General features: G+C 41.0%; 1 protein-coding gene and 1 non-coding gene across 5 annotated transcripts in view; both read right to left on the reverse strand.

Moving 5' to 3' along the window:
* Positions 1-20,781, reverse strand: part of Tox3 (TOX high mobility group box family member 3) — a 123,472-nt gene that overhangs the window by 43,055 nt on the left and 59,636 nt on the right. The window lies entirely within an intron of this gene.
* LOC123457876 lies at positions 19,987-20,117 on the reverse strand. Its single transcript, XR_006635234.1, has one exon. It is a non-coding gene; the product is annotated as a small nucleolar RNA SNORA33 (small nucleolar RNA).

Genomic DNA, 20,781 nt, shown 5'->3' on the forward strand with positions numbered 1-20,781 from the left:
AAAGGTGTGCACCACCACACCACCATGCCTAGCTAAACTGTTTTTGTACTGGATGATTTCTCTCATGTGTGTAAGTATAAACTTTCTTTTCACTGTGACTAAATTACCTAAGATAATAATTCAGTTTTATGGAGGAGGGTATGACACAGCTAAACAGTTCGCATTATCTTGGCCAGAAAACAGAGAGAGACTAGAAGGAGCTTGGGAGAAGTACTCATCCCCAGTGACCTAGTTCCTTCATCTAGGCCCCACCTCCTAAAATCCCCAGACCCTCCTAAAATAGCACTACCAGCTGGAGACTGAGCATGCAAAACATGAGCCTGTGGGGAACATTTCATATTCAAAACCATAACAATGTTCAAGGTTTGCTAGGCTAAACTGTTACATGTTTGGAAGGTTGAATGTCTTAACTGTATTTTCAGCTTAAAATATGTTGAATTTAATATATTCACATTGTGACACTTTTGACTTACATTTTCAATGTGGGAAGGGTTTATCAGCATCATGTCAAAGAGCATTGTATATCTGAACATATGCATACACACTGCTAACTATGTGTATTAAAGTATGTAGATATGTGCAAAGAATCACACACACACACATGCCTACTTACAGAAATACACATATACACGTGTCTTTCTACAAGCTAAAATCTCCCAGGTGCTGTCTGCTTAGCACTGGACACTATGAGGACTCATGCATTGAACTGTCAGCAGCTTTTCCACTTGGATGTCAGCAAGTATCTCATACTTATGGCCATAATTAAAAGTTCTTTTCCGGACTTCCGGTTAAGATGGCGGCATAGGTACCATGCCAAAGCAGCCTAGGGGGGAAAAAGACCCAAAAAACTCAGCAAAATACACACTTTTACTAAAAACTGAGGTGTATAGGAAATTGAAGCGGCAGTGGAGAAGTAGAAGAGTTATAGAGCATCCAGAGCCCGCACAGGCGGGAAAAGCAGCTCCAGCAGCTCGGCCAACCGCCACGGCCGCGGCGCAGCAGGAAAACCGCCAGACTTGGCTCGAGCCGCAGGAAAAGCCAGGTGCGGGATTTTCCCCTCACACCGCGCTCTCCGCAACTCGGGAAACGTGAGGGGAGAGCGGCAGCGAGCAGCGGAGGAGCAGACCGCGAGGTAGAAGAACACGTGGAACAGCGAGACAACCAGAGCAGCCGCGGCTCCCTCCCCTCCCCCACCACCTGAGCCCAGCTCCAGCGAACACAGCAGCGGCCCGGGACCCGGCCACGCCAACTTGGGCTGACAGCGGGACCCAAGCAGGAGCAGAGTTCGGCAGCAACTTCAGCGGCTCCAGCACTGGTACCAGCGGCCCCAGCAGCAGCGGACCCAGGAGCGGCAGCGGCGGCAGATCCCGCAGCAGCGGCTTCGGGGGGAGCAGCAGCAGTGGACACGGCAGCGGCAGCTTCAGCAGCGGTGGTGGCTCCGGTGGTGGCAGCTACGGCAGCAGCAGAGGCAGCAGCAGCGGCTCGGTTTGCCCCGTAAGAAAAGCAAGTGCCCAGCTCCAGAAATAAGAACAGCAGCCCGACGACCCAGGCAGCAACTTGACTGAGACCAAAATCACCCAAGGTAACTGGGATTACACCAGGGAAGGGTCTCACTTGGTCACAAGCTGACTTGGATCCCTCAACAGACCAGAAATCTAAACCTCTTTGTTGATAGAGGATCTGGTCATTATAATAACTACTCTTGCATACATACTCGGGGCTGTTTTTGATTGAATGTGTACAGTGTTTAGTTAAATTTTAGAAGCTACCTGTATTTTATTCCACTCAGCCTGCTTGACTACTCCTATAGCAGGGAAACTCAACCCCTAAGAACATCTTTGTAGATACTCTGAGAGTCTTAAGAGCCACACCTAATACCTTAAGGTCCTACCCTTAAGAATACACAGCTAGCTAGAAAATCCAAGCATTAACTTAATCCAAGATGCAAAAATATATACATTATAACACAAGAAACACTAAAAAGCAAGACGATATAAATCCACCTAAAAGTATTAATGCATCAGAAATGTCCTCCAGTGAGAAAGAGTTAGAGGAAATGCCTGAGAAAGAGTTCAAAAGAATAATTATAAATATGTTCAAAGAGGTCAAAGAACACATGAAAACAATCAAAGAAGAAATCAAAGAGGAAATCAAAGAGGAAATCAAAGGAATCAAAGAAGAAGCAGGACACCAATTTAATGAAATAAAGAAGGCAATACAAGACATAAATAGGGAAATAGAAATAATAAAGAAAAACCAGTCAGAATTACTAGCAATGAAGAACACAGTTAATGAAATAAAAAACTCTGTAGAAAATCTCACCAGTAGGATGGATGAGGGAGAGGACAGAATATCTAAGCTAGAAGACCAGGTGGCAGACCTAATGCAGTCCAACGAAGAGAAAGACAAACTTATAGAAAAATATGAGTGGGAATTTCAAGATATTCGGGACACTATGAAAAGATCCAATATAAGAATTCAGGGCATAGGAGAAGGAGAAGAACTCCACTCCAGAGGCATAGTAGGCATCTTCAACAAAATCATAGAGGAAAATTTCCCCCAAATTGGGAAAGAGGTGCCAATACAGATACAGGAAGCCTTTAGAACCCCATCCAGACAAAACCCAGAAAGAAACTCTCCTCGCCATATTATAATCAAACTTCCAAACACACACACCAAAGAAAAAATATTGAAAGCAGTTAGAGAGAAAAATCAAGTTACCTACAAAAGCAAGCCCATCAGGATTACAGCAGATTATTCAACACAAACTTTTAAAGCCAGAAGGGCTTGGAGTGATATATTCCAAGTTCTGAAAGATAACAACTGTCAACCAAGGTTACTTTATCCTGCAAAGTTATCCATTCAAATAGATGGAGAAATAAAGACATTCCATGACAAAAGCAGGTTAAAGGAGTATTTGAAGACAAAACCAGCTCTACAGAAAATACTTGATAGAATCCTCCATGCTGAACAAAAGGAAAAGCACACATATAAGGAACCTAGAAAAAACAAGCTATACTCAAATACCAGTTAACAGAAGAGAGCACAGGTAGAACCAGAAACACACACACAAAAAAAAATGGCAAACATAAATACACACCTTTCAATAATATCTCTTAATATCAACGGTCTCAATGCCCCAACGAAAAGACATAGATTTGCAGACTGGGTTAAAAAGCAGGATCCTACAATTTGTTGTCTCCAAGAAACATACCTTTCTACAAAGGATAGACATTATCTTAGGGTGAAAGGTTGGAAGACGGTGTTTCAAGCAAATGGGCCTAGAAAACAAGCAGGGGTTGCTATCCTAATATCAGACAGGGTAGACTTTAGTCTGACGTTAGTCAAGAAAGATAAGGAAGGTCACTTTATATTGATTAAGGGCACACTCCAACAGGAGGACATTACAATCCTAAACATATATGCACCTAACATGGGGGCTCCCAAATTCATCAAACAAACACTATTAGAACTAAGGTCACAGATAACACCAAACACAGTGGTGGTGGGTGACTTTAACACCCCACTCTCATCAATTGACAGGTCATCCAGGGAAAGAATAAACAGAGAGGCATCTGGACTAAATGAGGTCATAGAAGGAATGGACCTAACAGATATATACAGGACATTTCATCCAAAGGCTGCAGAATATACATTCTTTTCAGCAGCACATGGAACATTCTCTAAAATAGACCATATATTAGGACACAAAGAAAATCTTAACAAATTCAGGAAAATTGAAATAATTCCTTGCATTCTATCTGACCACAATGGAATTAAACTACAAATCAGTAGCAAGAAAGGCTATAGAGCATACACAAAATCATGGAAACTAAACAATACACTACTAAATGATGAGTGGGTCAATGAAGAAATCAAAAAGGAAATCAAAAAATATATAGAGTCAAATGATAATGAGAACACAACATACCAAAATCTCTGGGACACAATGAAGGCAGTTCTAAGAGGTAAATTTATAGCCTTAAGTGCCTATATTAAGAAATTAGAAAGGTCACAAGTAAACGACCTAATGCTTCGCCTTAAAGCCTTGGAAAAAGAAGAACAAGGCAAACCAAAAATCAGTAAACGGGAAGAAATAATAAAGATTAGGGCAGAAATTAATGAAATAGAAACAAAAAGAACAATCCAAAGAATTAATGAAACAAAGAGTTGGTTCTTTGAAAAGATAAACAAGATTGATAAACCCTTAGCAAATCTGACCAAAAGAAAGAGAGAAGAGACACAAATTAATAAAATCAGAGATGAACAAGGTAACATCACAACAGATTCCAGAGAAATTCAAAAAATCATAGGGACATACTATAAAAGCATATACTCCACAAAGTATGAAAATCTGAAAGAAATGGATGATTTCCTTGATCTATATGACCTACCTAAATTAAATCAAAATGAGATTAATCACTTAAATAGACCTATAACAAACATGGAGATCCGAACAGTTATCAATAATCTCCCAACTAAAAAAAGCCCAGGCCCGGATGGATTCACTGCTGAATTTTACCAGACTTTTAAGGAAGAGCTAACACCATTGCTTCTTAAGCTTTTCCAGGAAATAGAAAAAGAAGGAATTCTACCAAACTCCTTCTATGAGGCCAGCATCACCCTGATACCAAAACCAGGCAAAGATGAAACAAAAAAAGAAAATTACAGACCAATCTCCCTCATGAACATAGATGCAAAAATTCTCAACAAAATATTGGCAAACAGAATACAAGAGTATATCAAAAAGATCATTCACCCTGATCAAGTAGGCTTTATCCCAGAGATGCAGGGATGGTTCAACATACGCAAATCTATAAATGTAATACATTACATAAACGGGTTGAAGGACAAAAATCACATGATCATCTCATTAGATGCAGAGAAAGCATTTGACAAAATCCAACATCCCTTCATGATAAAAGTCCTACAGAGACTGGGAATAGAAGGAACATATCTCAATATAATAAAGGCTATTTATGACAAGCCTACAGCCAACATATTACTAAATGGGGAAAAACTGGAAGCTTTTCCACTAAAATCAGGAACAAGACAAGGGTGTCCACTGTCCCCACTTCTATTTAATATAGTTTTGGAAGTCTTAGCCATAGCAATAAGGCAAGAGACACACATAAAAGGGATACAAATTGGAAAGGAAGAAATCAAGTTATCATTATTTGCAGATGACATGATTCTATACATAAAGGACCCTAAAGACTCTACTAGCAAGCTGTTAGAGCTGATCAAAACCTACAGCAATGTAGCAGGATACTAAATAAATACACAGAAATCAGTAGCCTTCATATATGCTAACAACAAACACACAGAGGATGAAATCAGAGAATCACTCCCATTCACAATTGCATCAAAAAAAAAATAAAATACCTTGGAATAAACCTAACCAAGGAAGTAAAGAATCTATACAATGAGAACTTTAAAACACTCAAGCGAGAAATTGCAGAAGACACTAGAAACTGGAGAAACATCCCTTGTTCCTGGATTGGAAGAATCAATATCGTGAAAATGGCAATCTTACCTAAAGCAATCTACACATTTAATGCAATCCCTATCAAAATTCCAAAGGCTTTCTTCATGGAAATAGAAAAAACAATCCAAAAATTCATTTGGAATCACAAAAAACCTCGAATATCTAAAATAATACTGAGCAACAAAAAAGAGGCTGGTGGTATCACCATACCTGATTTTAACCTATACTACAGAGCCATAGTAACAAAAACAGCATGGTACTGGCACAAAAACAGACATGTAGATCAGTGGAACAGAATAGAGGACCCAGATGTAAGCCCAAGTAGCTATAGCCACCTGATATTCGATAAAAATGCCAAAAATACTCATTGGAGAAGAGACAGCCTCTTCAGCAAATGGTGTTTTGAAAACTGGATAAATATCTGCAGAGGGATGAAAATAGATTCTTCTCTCTCGCCATGCACAAGAATTAAGTCCAAATGGATTAAAGACCTTAACATCAGACCGGAAACTTTGAAACTGCTAGAGGAAAAAGTAGGGGAAACCCTTCAACATATTGGTCTTGGCAAAGACTTTCTGAATACAACCCCAATTGCTCAGGCAATAAAACCACAGATTAACCACTGGGACCTAATGAAATTACAAAGATTTTGCACCGAAAAGGACACAGTGAAAAAAGCAAAGAGGCAACCTACAGAATGGGAAAAAATCTTCGCCAGCTATATATCTGATAGAGGATTAATATCTAGGATATACAAAGAACTCAAAAAGTTAAATAATAAGGAATCAAACAAGCCAATCAAAAAATGGGCTATGGAGCTAAATAGAGAGTTCTCAAAGGAAGAAATACGAATGGCATATAAGCATCTAAAAAAATGTTCTACGTCACTAGTCATCAGGGAAATGCAGATTAAAACTACATTGAGATTCCATCTCACTCCTGTCAGATTGGCCACCATCATGAAAACAAATGATCATAAATGTTGGCGGGGATGTGGAAAAAAAGGAACCCTTCTGCACTGCTGGTGGGAATGTAATCTGGTCCAGCCATTGTGGAAAACAGTGTGGAGGTTCCTAAAACAGCTAGAGATTGATCTACCATATGACCCAGCTATAGCACTCCTAGGCATATATCCAAAGGACTCATCTCATTTCCTTAGAAGTACATGCTCAACCATGTTTATTGCTGCTCAATTTATAATAGCTGGGAAATAGAACCAGCCTAGATGTCCCTCAACAGATGAGTGGATAATGAAGATGTGGTACATTTATACAATGGAGTTCTACTCAGCGGTAAAGAAAAATGAAGTTATGAAATTTGCAGAAAAATGGATGGACCTGGAAAGTATTATACTAAGTCAGGTAACCCAGGCCCAGAAAGCCAAGCGCCACATGTTCTCTCTCATATGTGGATCCTAGCTACAGATGACTGGGCTTCTGTGTGAGAATGAAAATACTTAGTAGTAGAGGCCAGTAAGTTGAAAAGGAGACATAAAGGGTGGAGAAAGGAAGGGAGGAGGATACTTAATAGGTTGATATTGTATATATGTAATTACAATGATTGTAACGGGGAGGTAATATGATGGAGAATGGAATTTCAAATGGGAAAGTGTGGGGGTGGGGAGGGAGGGAATTACCATGGGATATATTTTATAATCATGGAAAATGTTAATAAAAATTAAAAAAAAAAAAAAAGTTCTTTTCCCCCAGCCTTCTCCACCATCTTCCAATGGGGAACTGACTCAGTGCCAGTGCACAGATGCCTCAGACTATCATTCTACCTTTTTAAAGATAGGTTCTCATACATCTTAGGCTGGCCTTGAACTCACTTTGTAGTTCAAGATGTCTTGAACTTCTAATCCCCTTGCCTCTACCTTCCAAGGTCTGGGCTCACAGACCTGTGCTACTAAACCTGGTTTTACAGTGCTAGGATTCAAACATAGGCTTCATGCATCCTAGGCAAGCTTTCTACCAACTGAGCTCCATCCCCAGCCTAATTCTTAAATACACTCTTTTTCTCTTGTCCCATTCAAACTGTCAGAAGATTCTGTGGCTCATCCCTCCTCCTCAAATGGACCCAGCCAGGCTAAGCCACCCATGACCTCCAAGGCAGGTGCAGGAGCCTCTCAGCAAGCTCCTTTACTCCACCAAACTCCCAACTCATGATACTCAACACACAGGCCCTAGTCACCCCTGCATAAAACTTTCCTCTAGCATCCCATTGGCTAAGGAAGACAAACGCATGCGCATGCGCGCGCGCATACACATGCACACACACACACACACCCTTGAAGTAGCTGCTGCTTCTTCTCTGTCTTGCCGACATTCTTCTTGCTCATGCTATTTCATTCTGCTGGCCACCTTGCCCTTCCTTCAACACCCCAGTCACATGCCTACCTCAGGACCATTGCCCTGGCTGTTTCTTCAGCCTGGACCATTGTCCCTCCAAAAATACCCATAACTAATTCATGCCTCCCTTTTGAGTCTCAAATGTCACTTTCCCACTGACTACCTTATCAAATTTTTATGCAGGCTCCTCCTCTACATCAAAAATTCTCAATCCCTCTTTCGTACTCTATTTTTTCCATGAACAACACTTCCTATGCCACACAATACAGTTATCGTCCTTGCTCAACTACTGGAGTGTAAATTCAGTGAGGATGAGAAATTTTGGTTTAGTTATTTTTTACATAGAGGGCCCATTGCCCAGAAGGGTAACAGTAGATGTTTGTACATGAATGAGTGAACAAGAATTCCAGGGTATGAAGAACCAATCACAGAGAGTTTTCTCCAAGTCCACTGGAGCACAGAGTAAGTTCTTGACACTCAAGTGAAAGTCAAAAGCCAGGAAACAACACTATTGTTTGCTCCCCCTGCTTCATCTACGGAGAAAAAATCAAGAAGAGCTGAAAACAGGGCTAGAGAGATGTCTTAGCAGTAAGGACCCATGTTCAACTCTCCAGATTCCACGTAAGCCAGATGCATAAAGGTGAGGTAAGTGCAAGACTGCACATGCCCACTAGGTGGGCATCTGGAGTTGAATTTCAGTGGCTGAGGCCCTGCCATGCCAATTCTCTCTTTCTCTAAAATAAAAATTAAATTAAATAATTTGCTTTAAAAAAGAAGTAAAACATATATTCTAATAAATTACTCTAAACCCTAGAGATCCTCACCTAGGAAAAGACTTAGTTGCTGAAAAGGCACTAAGCTGCTGGGCAGGGGATGTTAATCATCAACTGCTACAGCCCAGTAGGGTAACTATGGTTGACAACAATTAACTGTGTTCCCCAGTAACTAGCGAGAGTATTTCGAATGTTCCTAACACAGAGAAGTGATAACTGTGTGAGGTGACACATACGCCAATCACCCTGACCCACTCATTCATAGGGTACTAAAATGTCACATCGTACTTCAGAATGGGTGCAATTACTCTGCAGCCCTAAAAATCAAAGTGCATACGTGACAAGAAAGAAAAAAAAAAATGCAGTTCATTTTTGGCAAGAAAGGCTGAGAGTTTTAGGTGGGTAGGGTGGGCTGTCAGGGATGGGAACCATGGGTGCCTGAATACAAAAATGCAGTGGACTGTACACTCTGACCTACAGAGAAAAGAGAACCACCAGCGCCATGTCAAATGGGTCAAGGATCATGGATCCAGTGTGATAGCTGATTGTTTTTTTCTAAATTAAAATATTCTCTTAAGTAATGCTATTTAGTCTAAATCAGTGCTTGTCAAAGTATACTGCCAAGGACCAGAAAATAACCAGGTGGGTTCAAGATGCACATTACCAGATCCCCACCCTGGATTTTCTGTGTCAGAGTCTCAAGGCAGTGGGGCTTTAATAGCTATTTTGGTTTATTTTTTATTTACTTTTATTTACTTGCATGGAGAGAAAGAATGAGTAAACGAGCACACAAGGGCCTCTGGCCTCTACAAATGAACTCCAGATGTATGCTCCACTTTGTGCGTCTTCTTTACATGGCCGCTGGGGAATCAAACCCAGGTCGTCAGGCCTCGCAGACAAATGTCTTGGTGGCTGAGCCATCTCTCCAGCCCTAAATAAACTTTTCTAAGCACCCGGAATGATCTGGAGTGATCTTAGAGGACATGCTTTTGTAGCACGTGCTCTTATGCTCTTTTGTTTATAGCAATAAAGACTTAGTTCAGCTGCCTACAGTCTCTCTTCTCACCTTTCCTGCTCACAAGAAAATGTCATCATTTGTGAGGTGACCACCCATCCCTCTCTCTTTCCCTTAGCACTGGGAGGAAGGCTAGAAACACCCCACACTGTAGGAGGTAGGGAAATGCAAGTTTCACTGTTGGACTTTTAACAAGTTCTGTGGGCCCACACAAGTAACGAGGAAGCCCAAACATATGGACTCGACTCAAACACACAGGCCTTTAGATTCTCATGATCTGGACATATTTGAGTCTGAATCGTATGACCATCTGGATGAGTTGAAAGTGACAAGAAAGACTTGTTTAATATCATATCACACACACACACACACACACATACAGAGAGAGAGAGAGAGAAAGAGAGAAAGAGAGAGAGAGAGAGAGAGAGAGAAGAAAAGATGAAGAGTTCTAGGGCCAAAGGATTTTTTTCCTGCCAAAATAGAGCAGCCTTTGGAAGGGCCACCAATCCTCAGCAGTATACTACCATTCACACAACAGGAAAAGAGTGAGTAGTTTCCTTACACACATATCAATTAAAAAGCCAACAAATAAATATGCTGTGTGAGTACATCTTTTTTTTTTTCAAGGGAGGGTCTTACTCTAGCCCAGACTGACCTGGAACTCACTCTGTAGTCCCAGGCTGGTGGTCTCAAACTCACAGCAATCCTCCTGCCTCTGCCTCCTGAGAGCTGGAATTAAATGCGTGCGCCACCAGGCCTGAGGAGCACATCTTTTGTGTAATGATTATTTATCTCCCACCATGACCTGAAACAATCCTTTCCAACATTCAACTGACTGTATCTGAGGACTGTTGCTATTTCTCTTCAGAGACAGATAAAGAGGTGTGATGGGCTTACATATACAAAGTCTTCATCACATCAGTAGCCAACAAGCCTTGCAGAAACCAAAACAGACCAAGTCTGTCAGTTTCACAGACCTCTGCCATATAGGGGGACACTTACTAATGCAGACCTCCAGTGGCTTCCTATGGGATTCAGAGTAAAATGCAATTTCTGACCTGGAGAGGTTGCTCAGTGGTTAAGGTGCTTGCTACAAAGGCTAAGGACCCAAATTTGATTCCCCAGTACTGACATAAGAAAGACACACAAGGTAATGTATATGTCTGAAATTTGTTTGCAGCAGCTGAAAGCCCTGGCATGCCCATTCTTTCTATATGCCTCTCTCTCTCTCCTCTCTCTCTCTCTCTCTCTCTCTCTCTCTCTCTCTCCCTCTCAATCTCTCTATCTCTCTCTTTTTCCAATAACTAAAACTATTTAAAAGAAAAAAAAATGCAATCCCTTTTCAGGGTGACAAGTCCTTACACACAATCTGGCTGCTGAAGCCCTCTAAAACATCCTAAGAAGGGTGCTCTTGCCAACAGGCTCCAGCTACACTGCCCTGATTGCTCCTCAGTCCTTTGCCTGGGCCGTTACATTAGCTGCTCTCCTTGCCTGGAACACTCACCCCTCTTACTTGATGTAGGTTTCTGCCTAATGTCTCCTCACTGGAGAGGCTTCTCCAGATCAGCTAGCTAAAATGATAAGCATGGTCCTTCTTAAGTCTCCTCCTAACGCACCTGTCCTGGGCTCTGTTTCATGGGAGCTGCAATGCCACTCATCACAGGCTAGCTTTTCAATGGGATTCCACAGCAACAATGGATTCCTTTGGTTCAGTGATATTTCCTATGGCCATTGGACAAGCTGTTCAGTATAGCACATGTGTGAATGTGTGAGTCAATGGGCGAGCTAGAGAGATCCCAGTTCAAATTCCAGCTCTGCCACTTTAAGCTGGATATTAACAGGTAAATTGTGTCCTTACCTTTCTGGACTTGTTTCCTCATTTCTAGAGAAGAAAGGACAGTATCTTACGAGAGTGGCCTGTGTAAGGAGAAGCAAGACAGTGCAAAGGGTCTCAGGACAAAGGGGCCACTGAGGATGAGAAGCCTTGGAAGAGAGAATGCAGTAATCAGAAAAAATAAAGGTCATTCAAACACTTTGTAAAGTATTTATTAGAAGTCCATTATATGAAAGACAGAGGAGCTAGGGAGATGACTCAGTGGGTACAGTGCTTGCTATGCAAGCCTGAGGACTGGAAAATCCCCAGCATTCATATAAATGCTGGGTGGTGTGGGAGCCCACCTGTAATCCCAGCGCTTGCCCAGGAACAAGCTGGCTAGCTAAGTTAGCCAAATCAGAGAGCTCCTGCTTCAAGGAGAGATCCCATTCCTGCAATCAAGGTTGAGAGATGTTGAGGAAGGCATACAACATCAACCTCTGACCGCCACTTGCACTTGCCCATATGTGGACATGTACCCACACTAATAAGAACATGAGCACACAAATGCACGTGTGTGTGTACACACACACACACACACACACACACACACACACACACACACATTAAACAAATCAAGGACAAAGTGACAGGCGCGTGAGTTTTGTATTCTACCCAGCAAGCAGTCTAATGGGAAAATATGTAACTCTACATGGAAGGGGCTTCCCTAGGGATATATGCAAAGTTCTCTTCCTAGAAAGTCAACAGGTCTGAAGTCAGTAGCATCATCTGAGGGAGGTCTCAAGGGACGGGTAGGGACTTGAGGAGGAAATGACAGCACAGTGGCACATGGGTAGAGAAATGTGCTTGGGCAGAGGCATAATGCCATACGAGAGGGTGGGGTAGACAGAGCAAAAAAATGGGACAGAGCATTCACAGCACAGAAGACAGCAGAAGCATGGGCATGGGCACCAGCACATGTAGACGGAACTGAGAGGCTTGCCTGAACTTGTTCACAGATGAAAGGGGACAGGTGCATGCCCGTAGGTGGGAAAAAGTCTGAACACAGGAAGAAACTCCTGCCCACAGCAGCAGACGACAACCTGCAGAGTATAATTTCCAGAAGAGGAGAGGAAAGGAACACTCTACCAGGCATGGTGGCATACCTGTAACTGCCCTCCACCACCACTACTCAGTAGGCTGGCACAGGAGGACTGCTAGAGGCAACCCAGTCTGGGCTACAGAACAAGACCCTACCTTAAGGAAGAAAAGTGGGGTGGGGAGGAGCGTAACATCTCTTCTGATAATCTTCTATGGCGTTTGGCAAATACGTTAGCATCTCTTATTCAATAACAGAAAAATACAAGAGGAATGTGTATGGTCTGTTTTAGTTCTTGTGTGAATCGCTCAAGTGACAGCAAAACATGGTCCTTAGTCCCAAAGGTATAGGGATCTATTTTGTCTGTTTTTGCTAGAAGAACCAGACAGACTCCTTTGGTGTTGTCCAAAAGATGTGGTACTTATATGCAAATTTCTAACACAGTATAGTAGCCTAACCCTTGGATTTTAGAATTTAGAATTTAGAATTTGTGATCAAGTCTAATATCCCTGGGAGGAATAACAAGTCACCTCTCATGTGCATGGTAATAATTAGTTAACAATAATAAGTGGTTCCACCAATGCATGCAGTAGGCATCACCTTCAAGATGATGAGGAAACTGCTCTTTGGATAAAGTACTCATGGTGCCATCATCCCTGCTCTTGACTAGACTGGACTCTTCTCCTGAGAGCTCCGAGGCAACCGGTGCCTCACTCTACACTGTGTTAAAATGATCTACTTCAATGTCTGTCTCTCTGCTAGACTCCTTTGGCGGCAGAGATTATGCCCACCAGAGCCAGGAACACAGAAAGTCCTCTACTGAGGATGTCCCTGCCTCAGGATCAGCCCTGGGGAACTTGCAACTGGATGTTCCAGTGTGGTTAGAGATATATTACTAAGTCATTTATGATTTTCCCATTTCTATCAAATGATGAGTATGAGTCAGTCTACATCAAAGTCAGGTGAACCACTGCTATTATGGCTTGCCAAAGCCTTGAAACAAAATAGAAAGGAAAAGTCATATAAGATAAAATCTGAGTTATTTTCCTTGTACTGTCAGACTTTGTAGTTCTTGCTGCAGTCAAATGATTAAGGACCTTCGAGACTTTCTGCTGAAAACAAACTAAGGTCTCTAATGACATGACATATTTATACTGAATACCCTTGGTAAGACTCCAGGGCACTTATTTTACAACATGAAGTTTCAAATATATTTTGTAAAAATCCTAACAAACTAAGTAAAATGTTCCTCAACATTTTAAAATGAAAACCTTTTAACTAATTACAAAATTTCTTCAGTTCAGTCACAAAACTCTACCACCAACATATGATAAAAATATATGTATTTCCAATCCTTCAAGTTATGATCTAGTAGAGATCCAAGCCAAACATCATCGTCTATCCCATTCATTGATCTCTACAATAGAAGATGTAATGCTCTTCAACCACAATTGGGACCAGCTGCCTAAAACAAACATGCTATCATATAGATAACAATAAGGATATAAATACGTAGACCCAAAATTCTCAACCAGGGGCAATTATGTTCCCCAGAGGAAGTGGCATGATGCCCAGAGAGAGTTTCTAACATCAAGACTGAGGGAGCGTATCTATCCTGCAAAAGGCAGAGACCAAGGGTGCTACTGAACAGTCTCCATTGCCTGGGGCTGCCTCCACAACAAAGTACTACCTTGTCCACATGACAAGAGAGACCAAGAAACCCAGATCAAGCCATACATTAAGCATAAATAAAAGATTAAAGTATCTTAAAAATGTAAGTACTATAGCACCATTGCTTTTACACTCTTCATGCAGGCATGGCATGGCACCAACTTTGGGTATCACTACTCATCAAGATTACTGATTCCATCAAGGTACGTATTTCAAATCTGTATTAATGAGTTCATTGTTAGCTGTGCACTTCCTATGCATTTAAATACTCTGCTGCTCTTTTTTCTTCCTATTGAGAATAAATCAAGACATACAAACAGTTTTCTAAGGCTTACACTTAAGTTTTTAAGGTCAATAAGTCTATAAATTCCTCCTGAAGTATTATAAGGGAATTAACATGTTTATTTCTCAGTCTTAATCACAGTTGATAAACCAAAGCCCTTCACTGAACAATCATCAGTGATAAGGTCATAAGCATATATCACAGGGAATGATAGACAATCATTTACACCCAATCGGACTGCCTGAGGTCTTGGGATGTCTATTCACTCCCATCTATCATCTTGCTAAGAAATGATAAGCATCTAAGCAACTACGGGTATTGACTTGACCATAGAAACCTGGGGACTAGTGTTTTACAGCACAGTAACGGAGCACTTTTGCTCACACAGCGAGAATTCCTTGATTATAAACATTTTTTCTATGATTTTATGATGACTCAAATTCTGCAGGGACAACTTTTTACCAGATGGGTGATGGTATAGTGTGTATTTCTTCTCTGTATTTCACCAGCAATGTTCTTCTATCTATAATCTTTTAGTTGGAAAGGGCTCACAGGAGGCTTAAAACTCACTTTTAAGTCAGTCTTAGGAAAGATGGGTGGAAATCAGTGCTCTCCAACTATTCTAAAATATGTGAGTTAAGATTTTATATCTTATATTTATTGTAAAAGGAAGACTTCATACATGAAACTATACTTTAATTAGTGTATGAGCTAGTGATTTCTTAATCACCATAAAATAAAATCTCTTCCAAGTAGGGCCATGGGCTTTCATCTTGTAGACAAATATTGGGATTCCGTCAAGATGTCCATGCCAATCTGGTTCATGGCTCAGATTTTTTTTTAATCATTTTACACAAATAGTCATGAATGTAAGCATTTCTAAAGAAGTGAGATATTGTCTTCTTGAGGTCCTGGTTGCTGTACACAAATGCATTAGAGATTACCTTAACATTTCCTTATATGAATTTAAAGGATGTGATTATACAGCGATTTGGAAGTACCTCTTCTTAAATCAGGTATCAAGTTTTTCTCACTTCAGCAAAAACCAAATTAGATTCCATCAGAGTGATTCAACTGTACTGAAGCAAATTATTAGTCATCAACACAAAAGTGACCAAAGGGAAGAAAAACAGATATAAAACTCACAGAGCAGTTACAAAGAGCTACTGGTGCATCTGTGTTTGCACTCAAGACTGTCGATATCATCTACAAATTTATTAGCCCTCTTTACATACCACAGTTATGGTGATATATATTAGGAAGGAAATTCCACTTAAGAAACAAAGGCAGCTACTTGGTTCTGAAGTAAAATGTTAGCACCTTATTTACAATGATTTCTATGCAATGTGGCACATTAACAACCTGACACTGACTCCTCTTATTCCTAACAAAATTCTTTTTCTCACGGTGACTAGTGGAAGCATCTATATGGCACCTAGGAAAAAAATTACTGCACATTCTATAGTGCTGGCTAATAACTGAGGGGAAAAATAGAAGTCATCTGTAAAGCCAACCTATAAATTTCTTTGGCCATAACAAAAATAAGTAAAAGGTATGATTTTTTTAAGAACTGCAGCTGCCTTCATATCGAGATTAATATTGAAAATAAACCCCATCTAATAGGGGCCCTGGGATTAGTAACAGATTCCATGAGGGACGTCCATCTGGCACTGACCATAAGCCGCTCCTTTCTCTACTGTACCAAACACTCCCTTCCAAAAATACACTCCTGCTGACAAGCCACACCCTCAGGAGGGCTGCCTGTCACCCACAGTGGCATGCTGGCATGTTTTAATGACTTTAAAAAGATTGTGAAACTGACTACTGAAATACATAACTGAAAACACACACACGTATGCCATACTGAGAGAGAAGCAGAAAGGGTGAAATCTGCTCCTTCCAGCACTGTTCACAGACCTTTGCACAATAAGGGCAACAATGAAACCCTCATGTGCCGAGGTATCTCTGTTGGGCACGATGTTAAAAGGACTTTCTCTACCAGATGGAGCACTTTTAAAATATTTCACTTATTTATTTGAGAGAAAGAGAGAATGGGTGTGCCAGGGCCTCCAGTGATTGCTCTAGATACATGCACCACTTTGTGCATCTAACTTACATGGGTACTGGGGAATCAAATCCATGGTCCTTAGGCTTGGCAGGCCATCTAAGCCATCTCCACAGCCCCATGGCATTTTTAAAAGTTCACATTAGGGGCTGGAGAGATGGCTTTGCAGTTAAAGTGCTTGCCTACAAAGCCAAAGGACCCAGGTTTGATTTCCTAGTACCCACATAAGCCAGATGCACAAGGGGGCACACACATCTGGAGTTCCTTTGCAATGACTGGAAGCCCTGGTGCACCCATTCTCTCTCTCTCTTCTTCTCTCCCTGCCTATTTCTCTCTCTAAAATAAGTAAGTTTTTAAAAATACAAATTAGCCAGGCATGGTGGCACATGCCTTTAATCCCAGCACTCAGGAGGCAGAGGTAGGAGGATCATCATGAGGTCAAGGCCATCCTGAGACTACAGAGTGAATTCCAGGTCAGCCTGGTCTAGAGCAAGACCCAAACTCAAAAAACAAAAACAAAAAAAGTCAAACACAGAGTAACTTTAAAATACAAGGAGACCAGATTTAATTCCTAGAGGGAGAACCTAAAGCGCGTGGTTACCTAGCAGTGTATACAGTGTGACTCTGTGACAAATATTGCCCAAGGAATTTCCAAACTAGCCTTGAGAAAGCTGGCACAAGGTCTAGGTAATAACATGGAGTTTTAGAAAACAATAACCATTGAAGCAGAAAACTACTTTTGACACTAATCATAATGTGATATATTCTAAACAGAGCCAAAAGTTTACTAAACCTATGGTGTACAATACTGTGAAGCAGACTCTCTTTTTTAAATATTTTTAAGTGATTTGTTTATTTGAGAGAAAGAGGTAGACAGAGAAAGAGAGAGAGAATGAGCGCCAGGGCCTCGAGCCACTGCAAACGAACTCCAGACACACACGCCACCTTGGGCATCTGGCTTACGTGGGTCCTGGAGAATTGAACCGAGGTCCTTTGGCTTTGCAGGCAAATGCCTTAACTGCTAAGCCATCTCTCCAGCCCAAGAAGTCTCTTTTAAACAAGGTATTTTCCCAGAATCCTTTCCCTCTCTCCCTCTCTCCCTCTCCCTCTCCCTCTCTCTCTCTCTCTCTCTCTCTCTCTCTCTCTCTCTCTCTCTCCCTCCCCCCCCTCTTTCTTTCTCTCTCTCCTTTTTGCATCAAAGATAAACATTCTAGAAAGGTTTATGTTTTCAGTGTGTCGGTTTATTCTAAATCATTCTAAAAGTTTGAATGACAGAGGAAAATGGTCATGGTATAACAGAAATCCAGGCTTCAAAACTATGAACATTGATTTACTTTTGTTCCCTTCTTGTTTTTCTGTGCTCTCTGCTTTGTAAAATTAGCATTGACTACTACCGTCATCAGATAAACACATATTTACAGTGGAAATGTTCAGGGAGGGTTTCCTGAACCTCTATCAGCATAAAACATATAAGTAAACACAAATCCTAAAGATAGCAAATGGCAAACATTAGATTCTACCAGCCCTTCATTTCCTCATCCTGACAACGCATACATTCCAAGTTCACCCCTGTGTGCTAACAAGTTTGCTACAGGTCTGACAATACAATATGAGACCCGAAAGGTGGTTTGGTCTGTGGGCAGCCAGGCTGGTAGAGAAACAAGGCAGTAAGAAAATTTGTCAAATGAATGAATGGGGAGCAGAAGGAGAAAAAGAAGAAAGTGAATGAGACTAGCCAGGAAAACAGTGCAACAGATCACTGGAACACAAGCTTAGGCAGTAGCAAGGTAGAGGGGAGTAAGATGGGATTTCAGAAATTTTCTTAAGGGCATTTCCTCAGGACCTGACTAGGACTTAAGAGAGGTGGACAAGAGGGACTGTCAGGAAGACCTTCCTAAAACCAGCCTTTCTGGTATGGGCTGAATCATAAGTGCATTTTAAACACACTAGGACTGAGGGTACAGGAAATGTCTGTGTTGAAAAGCTCTAAAAGAGACAAACTTTTCTATGTTAAAGTCTTTGCAATACCCATTGGGACAGGGTTATAAATGAAATCACAAATGTAAATGGGACTGAACTAGAAGAAGTACAGCAGTATTTCAGGACCTAGATGTTGATCTAATAAAGGATCCCAGGGAAGTTGAATCACAGATGACAAATAAAATTAAAAAATGGAGCCAACCATGGTGGCCTTTAATCCCAGCACTTGGGAGGCAGGAGGAGGGTTGCCATTAGTTTAAGGCCACCCTGAAAGTACATAGTGAATTCCAGATCAGTCTGGGGTAGTGCAAGGTCCTACCCCCTTCCTGACCCCCCCCAAAAAAAAGAAGAAGGGAAGAAGTCACACTTTATATTTTTTAATATTTTTATTTATTTACTTATTCATTTAACGGAGAGAGAGAGAATGGGCCAACCAGGGCATCCAGCCACTGCAAATGAACTCCAGATGCGTGCGTCCCCATGTGCATCTGGCTAATATGGGTCCTGGGGAAGCGAACCTGGGTAGTTTGGCTTTGCAGGCAAGCACCTTGACAACTAAGCCATCCCTCCAGCCTGGTCCCACTTTATTTGATTAAGAGAAAAACAAGCTTTCCTTGTACCTTCCACTGCTAGGAAACATAACATATCATAAGGTTATGTAGATCAATTTTACCTCAGGACTTAATAATTCTAAAGCAAGGATAATTCAAAATTAAACACAAGTTCCAAGCAAGAAATACCTCCAGTCACTAGTTTCATACCTGCACATCCTTTAAGTATGAAAGATTGTCAAGACACGTCACTAAGAAACTGACACTGACTAAAGGTCTCCGCCTCCATGACAACAAATTTGTAGGCATGAAACAGCTGTTGACCCACATCTCCATATCACAAAAAGAGGAAGAAGCAAGGGAGGGATGAGCATGCAGAGGAAACAGGAGAATGAAAACGAATATATCAGACCAGCTTTTAGAGTTAATGTTAATACATAAAATGTTAACTGGACATTTGGGGAAACTTCTAATAATACTTGAAACCATTTCTCACAAAGAAATTTGGCTTTGATAAATGTTGATATTGGGGCACTTTTAAACTGATAGTTTTGTTTCATGGAGCAAAGAGAACTCTTACAAGCCTACAATTTTTGGAATCAAACATCAACTGACTAGCAGGAAAAAGAGAGTTGACTGTTTCCAATTCTGATATGTATCAAGAACAAAATTACAAAATTCACCCACAGCGAATCTCTTTCCCTTTCACACAAGGTCTTGTCTCCATTAAAGTATCAAAAAGAAAACTTTCCAGGGCTCAAGTCTGAAAAGGACAACTCACTGACAGCATGCTCTGGATAACTTAGCATTAATGTGAGTTTAAAAAAGTACATGTAATTTATTAACTCTTAGCTTTCAGTAAGCTGAGAATAAGTCACATTAAAATTAAGTCTTATTAGGTATTGTAGCCATTTTCAGGGACTTTAACGACCTCAGCTGTCCTAAAGGCTCATAACATGGCATCACTATTGACAGCTTTCTCTATATTTCTGCAGAAACACATTCAGATAAGCAGACCAACTGACTGGCTTTAATATTAATGCTTGAATACATCCCACACTCCCTCAACTGCAGTTATTCCTGCCAAGTGGAATGTGTTCTCTTCTCTCATTCCCACACACCTCTGGTCCCACTATGGCCTGCTATGGATGGTCCTTGAATCCATCACAGTCATTGTGAGCCACCTCCTTTATTGCAGAACACACTTGCAGCTCAGGTCATTAGAGTGGCTCTCCTGTTGCTAGGAATCTCCAAAGCTCTTCCTTTCCCTCTCTTTTATGACACCCAACTTTTCCTAGGCTATATCCCACTGTCCCATTCCCCACACTGGAAGTTAGGAGCAAGGACCACCTTGGCCTGGACTCTTCTGAGCACTGACAAAGTGCAATGTTTCAGCCATGGAAGGCTCATAGTAAGTATTTTGATTTCATGTTTCATCCTTGTATGAATTTGTAATGTTTGTGCTGGAAGAGGAAATACCAACTGTGGAAAAAGAAAGCAAAGATCGCACTAAGTATAACAAGGAAAAGGAGTCAAAGCTTCACAATATATTGTTTGGATTCCAGGAAGCAAACAAAAAAAATTGTTTGCAAATCTACAACTAGATTATTCAACAAATGACTACTGAGCTATCATGGAATAGTATACATACACACACAGTTACTATGGTGTACACACAAAAACATGCATATACAT

This window comes from Jaculus jaculus, chromosome 1, assembly GCF_020740685.1.
Source record: "Jaculus jaculus isolate mJacJac1 chromosome 1, mJacJac1.mat.Y.cur, whole genome shotgun sequence".
In the NCBI taxonomy this organism is placed as follows: domain Eukaryota; kingdom Metazoa; phylum Chordata; class Mammalia; order Rodentia; family Dipodidae; genus Jaculus; species Jaculus jaculus.